This window comes from Chrysochloris asiatica, unplaced genomic scaffold, assembly GCF_000296735.1.
Source record: "Chrysochloris asiatica unplaced genomic scaffold, ChrAsi1.0 scaffold00109, whole genome shotgun sequence".
Classification (NCBI taxonomy): domain Eukaryota; kingdom Metazoa; phylum Chordata; class Mammalia; order Afrosoricida; family Chrysochloridae; genus Chrysochloris; species Chrysochloris asiatica.
Genome location: NW_006408627.1, coordinates 3,976,697 through 3,984,243, shown reverse-complemented (window position 1 = coordinate 3,984,243; position 7,547 = coordinate 3,976,697). Strand labels below are relative to the sequence as shown.

General features: G+C 37.6%; 1 pseudogene; it reads left to right on the top strand.

The window, feature by feature from the left end:
* Positions 1–7,156: 7,156 nt before the first annotated feature.
* Positions 7,157–7,547, top strand: part of LOC102810625 — a 6,339-nt pseudogene continuing 5,948 nt past the window's right edge.

Genomic DNA, 7,547 nt, shown 5'->3' with positions numbered 1-7,547 from the left:
GAAGGAAAAGCTCAAAATGGACGTCAGAAGAGACACTGAAACTTGATCTCCAGTGTAGAGATGCTAAACCAAATAGAAGAAATGAGGAGGTCTAAGAGCTGAACAGAAAATTTCAAAGATCAGCTCTAGAAGATAAAGCCAAATATTACAACAAAATGTGCAGAGATCTGGGATCAGAAAACCAAAAAGGAAGAACATGCTCAGCATTTCTCAAGGTGTGGGGGAACTGAAGAAAAATTTCAAGCCTCGACTTTCGTTATTGAAAGGTTCTCTGGTCAAATTATTGAATGATGCACAAAGTATCAAGAGAAGATGGAAGGAATAAACAGAGGCATTGCACCAAAAAGAAATGGTTAATGTTCAACTGTTTCAACAGGTAGCATATGATCAAGAGCCAATGATACTGAAGGAGGAAGTCCAAGGAATTGACCAAGAACAAGTCACCAGGAATTAATGGAATAAAATTAGAAATCTTTCAAGAAAGTGAGTCAGCACAGGAGGCACTCACTCATTTCTGCCAAGAAATCTGGAAGACAACTATCTAGCCGACTGATTGGAAGAGATCCGTATTTGTGCCCATTCCAAAGAAAGGTGACAAAACAGAATGCAGAAATCATCGGACAATATTTTTGATTGTCCATGCGAAAAAATTTTTGGTAAAGGTAATACAGAAACAGCTAAAATCACACATTGACAGAGAACTTCCAGAGGTTCAAGCTGGATTCAGAAGAGGCTGTGGAATGAGAGATATCATTGCTGATGTCCGATGGATCTTGGCTGAAAGCAGAGAATACCAGAAAGATATTTACCAGTACTTTGTTGACTACATAAAGGCTTTCAATTGTGTGGATTATGACAAGCTATGGACAACATTGCAAAGTATGAGTGTTCCGGAACACTTAATTGTGCTCATGAGGAATCGGTACATGGAACAAGAGGCAGTTGTTTGAACAGAACATGGGAACACTGAATGGTTTAAAATTAAGAAAGGTGTGCAACAAGGTGTATTCTTTCACCATACTTATTGAATCTGTATGCTGAACAAATAATCCAAGAAGCTGGGTTTTATGAAGAAAAATGTGGCATCAGGATTGGAGGAAGACTCATTAACAACCTGTTATATGCAGATGATACAACCTTGCTTGCTGAAATTGAAGAGGACTTAAAATATTTACTGATGAAGATCAAAGAGCACAGCCTTCAGTATGGATTGCATCTCAATGTAAAGAAAACAAAACTCCTCACCAATGGACCAATAAACAACATTCTTTTCAACAGAGAAAAAATTGAAACTGTCAAGGACTTCATTCTTCTTGGATCAACTAACAACACTCATGGAAGCAGCAGTCAAGAAATCAAATGATGTATTGCATTAGACAAATCTGCTGCACAAGACCTTTTTAAAATGTTGAAGAGCAAAGATGTCAACTTGAGAACTAAGCTGTGCCTGACCCAAACCATGGTATTTTTAATAACCTCATATGCATGCAAAAGCTGGACAGTGAATAAGGAAGACCGTAGAAGAATTGATGCTTTTGAGTTATGGTGTTAGAGGAGATTATTGAAAGTGCCATGGGCTGCCAAAAGAACCAATAGATCCATTTTGGAAGAAGTGCAACCAGAGTGCTCCTTGGAGGCCAAACTTTGTCTCTCATACTTTGGACATATTGTCATGAGGGACCAGTCTCTGGAGAAGGATATCATGTTTGGTAAGGTGGAGGGTCAGAGAAAAAAAGGAAGAACCCCAACGAGATGGATTGGCCAAGTGGCAGCATCAATGGACTCAAGCATGGCAACAGTAACGAGGTTGGCCCAGGATCAGGCAGTGTTTCATTCTGCTGTACTATGGTCGCTATGGGTCAGTACAGACTCAATTGCACCTAACAACAACAACAACAACATGGAATCTTGGTGTGATGTTGTTGATTAATGTGCTGGACTGTAAAGTCAGCTTGGACCAAAAGACCAGCAGTTCAAGCTCACCAGCTGCTCCTTAGAAACCCTGTACAGGGTCGCTATGAGTCGGATGCCTACTCGACGGTGCTTAGTAACAAAGTATAGGGCTTTCAATGGCTTGTTTTTCTTTTTTTAGAAATAGGTCACCAGGCCTTATTCCCAAGGTGGCTGTGGTTGTGACTCCAACCTCCAAACTCTCTGTTACCAGTTGAGCACATTTTAACCCAGAGACTCCTACAACAGAAATTGATGAAGACATAAAAGGGAAGATCATTTTTTGTGGGATCAAAGCATATACTATATAAAGTGCTTCGGGAAGAATGATGTGACAGCCTGCTTCCATAAAGATTACACATCATAACACATTGTAATTTTCAAATTCTACAAATACTGCAGTATTACTGTAATGGTTAGGGTTTTAATTCATCTTGACTAGGCCAGAAATTCCAGAGGTTTAGCAAATGGGATGTGCTTATTCCCATGGTGATGAAACCTAATGCAGACATAGTAACTTTATGACAAGCAGCTTTGAGGGGTCAATCAATTGAAAGGATGCTGTCTTAGGGGTGTGTTGTGTTCCCAATATAATGGGCACACAAGAGGGACTCTCTCTCTCTGTTCCACTGGGGACCTGGAACTCTGCAATTGTAAGCCTTTTCTTACAAATGTGTGTGTGTGTGTGTGTGTGTGTGTGTGTGTGTGTTTCACTGGTTTTGCTTCTCTAGAAAACCTGGCCTAAGATAATTACCAAATTCAAAACAATAATGTCTTAAATAAGTGATACATCTATTACTACCTGATACACCTCTGTAATGCTTCTTCTACATTTTTAGCTTCATTATTTTTGATACCTCTTCCTAAGACAATAGGAGCTCTGGTAGCGTAGTTGTTACGAGTCAGGCTTACTAACCTCAAGGTCAGTAGTTCAAAACTACCAGCTGTTCATGGGAGAAAGATGAGGTATTCTGCTCCCATAAAGATTTACAGCCTCAGAAACCCTATGCAGGGTGGCTATGAGTTGCAAAATAACTATACATCACACCACCACCACGTAAGACAGCAACATTTCAACACTATTTTCTGCATAAACAATAAAGTGATAATTCTGTCTTTCATTGACTATTTATGAGAAAACTCTGTTTTATGTCATTGCTTACTTAGAAAAGTTTCCATAATGCCTTATTACTGTCGATGTGGTGTAAATATTTAGCATTGTTGTCAACTTTCAGAAAACCTTCACTTTCAAATTTTCAGGTCATTTCAAATTTACTCATGTAGTGAGTAATCTTGAATAGTCTTAGAGTTGTTGATGCTAATCACCCAGTTTGTTGATGATTTCCATGTTGCAGTGTTACATTAAATTATACTTTATCTTTATGAGTATGATTATCAAATCAGAAGACTTGTGAACACTTTAAATGAAATCTTGTTCATATGATCACTGCTTTTCATTTACTGCATTCTTACACAAAGTCCACCAGCCTATTCATTATCACGATACATAATTTATCTCTTCTCCTTAATAAACTGCTGATTTTATTTTTATCAGAACTTCTTTTTTTTTATCTGCTTCTTAATGCCAGAATAATTTTTATTATATGCATATATAAATATATGAAAATAATTTTCAGGTGTTTCAATGTATGTACACTAAACAGTGAACTGTATTCCTGGCAAACATTCATTTTGAGTAGGCCTAAATGTCTCTCATACTTCGGACATATTATCAGGAGGGACCTGTCCCTCAAGAAGAAGATCATGTTTGGTAAAGTAGAGGGTCAGTGCAAAAGAGGAAGACACCCAAAGAGATGGATTGGCACAGTCGCAGCAGCAATGGGCTCAAGTTTAACAACAATTGTGACAATGGAGAAGGACTAAGCAATGTTTCATTCTGTTGTCAATAAGGTTGTTACCAGTTAGAACCAGTTGGATGGCACTTAAAAACAGAAACAAATGATTGAAAGCATTCTCCACAAACTAATCTCTGGCTAAATATATTTCTAAACTTAGCGTCTTGTGTAGGATATGGTCACACCATTACACAATCTCTAGTCCTTCACTTTTGTGTCAGGCTCCTAAGGGAATTGGCACTGTCAGTGAAGAAGCCATTACTGGAAACCATTCCTACACAGGATTGCTGACAAAAGCTCCACCATGCAAGAAGTGATTGTGCTCTTATACATACATTTCACTTTCCCTAGAGTATGTTGTTGTTGTTAAGTACCGTGGAGTATAGTTATCCCCAAATTTCTCTTTAACCTGATCCCCCTCAAATGCCTGTTGTTATGCCAGAACTACCTGACATTTGGTGACTTGTGATAGAGATAAGTTAGAATGTAAAGAGACAGTAGCTTAAGGTGGTTAAGGTCTTTTACTGTTGCAAATTTTACAAAACATATGAGCATGTGAGCACATTTTTAGGGAACCACCCAGGTCCTTGGAAGTGCAAATGAGAGTCCCTGAAGCTTAGTTTCAATCATTTTAAGAAATTCTGCAAAACTTCCTTGGGTGAAAAAGGAATGTGGGTAGAATTGAGGCATGGGGCCAAGACAAGAGCAATCCATGAATCCCTCCCTGTCCATTCCTGGGAATATCCTAATCAAATCCTTAAGTATCTCTGAGCACAGTTAAAAACAACTGCTCTATACCATCTTACTTCCAGTGGCCTTTAATCTATTGCAACTAGATTTGTAGTAAAGAATATTCATTTTCCAAATATAGACAGGAAACATAATTCCTTTCAACAGAAAAGCTCTTTCATATTTTGAAGAGCAGTCCCTGTCATTTATTATCAAAAGGATAATTTAAATGTCTACTCCTGAACGAGTGGCAAATACCCAGAGTTTCAAAACTATGTCAAAACAAAACAACAAAATCCTTTTGTAAAAAAAAAATGATGAATTGGTGTATGTGTTGCTGTAAAGTAAAGGTAGCAAGAGGTAGTGCAAACAGGCTGTGATTATAGGTGTATTGCCTCAGGCATCCGAGCCATCAAACCAGCAAATAGTGATTAGGCTGTACAACATAAATGCCTGCCCATATTTAATAAGCAGCATATGAATGTTTCCAGTTGTAATGAAGTAATATTATTTGAGAAGATATGATTTCAAAACTTTCCAAGCATACTATAGACCACTTAACATGGAAACTGTGTTCAGATTCTTTAATATTCAGATCCCTGCTGAGATCTCACAGGTGCACATAGGGAAGTGCTTCAGAATGTAGCTCTCATACAAGAAGGAAGGTGCTTCTGTTACCAGACTGTGACAGGTGCTACCTGGTTTGATCACCAAAGTAAAATACTTTTTTTTTGCATGAAATCTGTAATCTAACATTTGTTAAGGTACATGGAGATAATGACAAAATGAAGTGAAAACACAGGTAATTTATGGATTGTGCAAAAGTGAACTTTGCTCTTGGTGCCAAAATACAGGATCCAATAAAGTATTTTCAAGTCACTTCCAAGTTGAACTAGCAAAATCAGCTAGCAAAACCTAGTTATATATAAGGCAAAATATATAGTAAAAAATAAGGGAAACACCAAGAATGGTTAACTGGAAAGAGTCATCTATCTATAAGACAAAAATGGGAATGAGTTTGTAATTGGAAAGTGGAAACCTGACCAATGATTTCATGTTCAGTAAGGAAAAGTGTTACGGGATCTTGAGGGAGGGATCAGCCTTGAATGCACATATATAGGATGGTCATAAGAACCAATGTTGATGTGCTTATCTAAGAGATACCCAGGGGAGAGGATATCTTGGCCAAGTTGATATGCTCCATGAGACCAGGAATGCTGCGTGTTTTGTCTACTGGCACACAGTGTTTTTATTGTTAGTTGTCTTCAAGTTAATGCCCAGTCACAACAAATTTACATGTAATAAAAGAAACCGTGTCCGATCTTGTGTCATCTTCATGGGCACCCACTAACTGCATATCAAATGAATTCAAGAGTCATAGTGGCAAGACTCTCCTTTATCTGCAAACTGCATCTTATGAACTAATGTTTCTTGTTTCCTAAGCAGATTCATGATCATTTGCATTTCTTTGTAGCTTTTATCCTGAGCAAGAGATTCTAATTTGGACAAATTTTAATTCTAATAGATGAGAATTTAGTTAATGTGGGTCAACTCTTGAGAATCTAATTATTCTCATTTGTGGTAACAAATTTAGGTATATCTGCAAAGTTTGTGCCTATAAAGAGCTCACCATGGAAAATCATGAATTTGGGAATCCATTCTCAGCAGATGTTGATCTCCTTAGGTAATATGCAACTTCATTGGTCACTGTTTTAGAATGTGCTGTGTTTTCTTATTAGTATAAACTCTTTGGAGGTCTTTAATTATTTTGAGTGGTAAAGAGATTAAAGCAATGGAAATAGTCTAATTTTGTGTTCCTTGGACAGAAAGCATTTCTTAAGTAGAATAAAAGATTTTCTAGGAAGTATAAATGGTTGACACACTCAGTTACTAACTCAAAGATTAGAGGGTTTTGTTCACTCTGAGTTATCTCTGAAGAAAGGTCTGGAAATGTGCTTCCAAAACATTCAACCATCAAAAATAATTTCAATTATAAGTCTATCATCCATACATGAGGTCAAAATATATTGGAGTCAACTTGTCATGAACTTTTTAGGAAGAAAAACGTATGTGATTACAAGAGGAGCATGGGAGAGGTAGTTTGAAGCTGCTTTCTACAACATAGCATACAGATTTAAAAGTTATAGTAGATCCTATTGTTCCTCTGCTTATTAAAAGAAATGGCATCCTTGTTTATTTCTTTACATTAAGGATACACCATAAATATCAACAAGCCATGAGAAATAGTGAAGATAGAGAATGTCCAGCATAGGAAAGTGTCACCATTGGAAAGAAAACCATTGTTTCTGAACATGATTGCACCATTAGGATAAAAAGATGGTTACTGCTCTTGCTAATCACATAGCCAAGATGCTCACAACAGAACTCCAACGTAGTGGTGCCAGGGAAACTGGAAACAGTAGTCAAAGAGAATAATGATGCTTTTTTCACGTTTTGTTACTAAAGAGAGAATATGCACAGTGACTTGTTGATAGACATAAAAGGTAATGGAGATCCTGCTGCACAAGTCAATGACCATGGAGCAGCTGATTGTCACCAACAACACCTTCTCCCAAGACCTGATTTGCTATCTGACCAGGAAAAATGCTGCAGAAAATATTTTCTTCTCTCCCTTCAGTGATGGCCATGGTCTTTTTTGGGCTCCAGGGTGACACTGAAGCACAGCTGTGCAAAAGCTTCATTTCTAGGAAGTTCATTCAAGATTTCAGAGTCTTAATGATGATATCAACAAACGTGGTGCTTCCTACATTCTGAAACTCGCTAACAGGTTATATGGAGAGACAATATTTTTGTTTTTTGGTGTGTTTTTTTAATGTTTTATTGTGAATTATGTGATAGGTTACATGGGAGAACATTAGCTTTACCTTCATCCTATCATATATCGTTTCATTACCATGGTTACAATCCCCTCCATGCATCATCAACCAACCAAAGGGTATATCCTGCAAGATTGCCCCTTAGTCATCAGCACACAGTCCCTCTTCCTCTCTG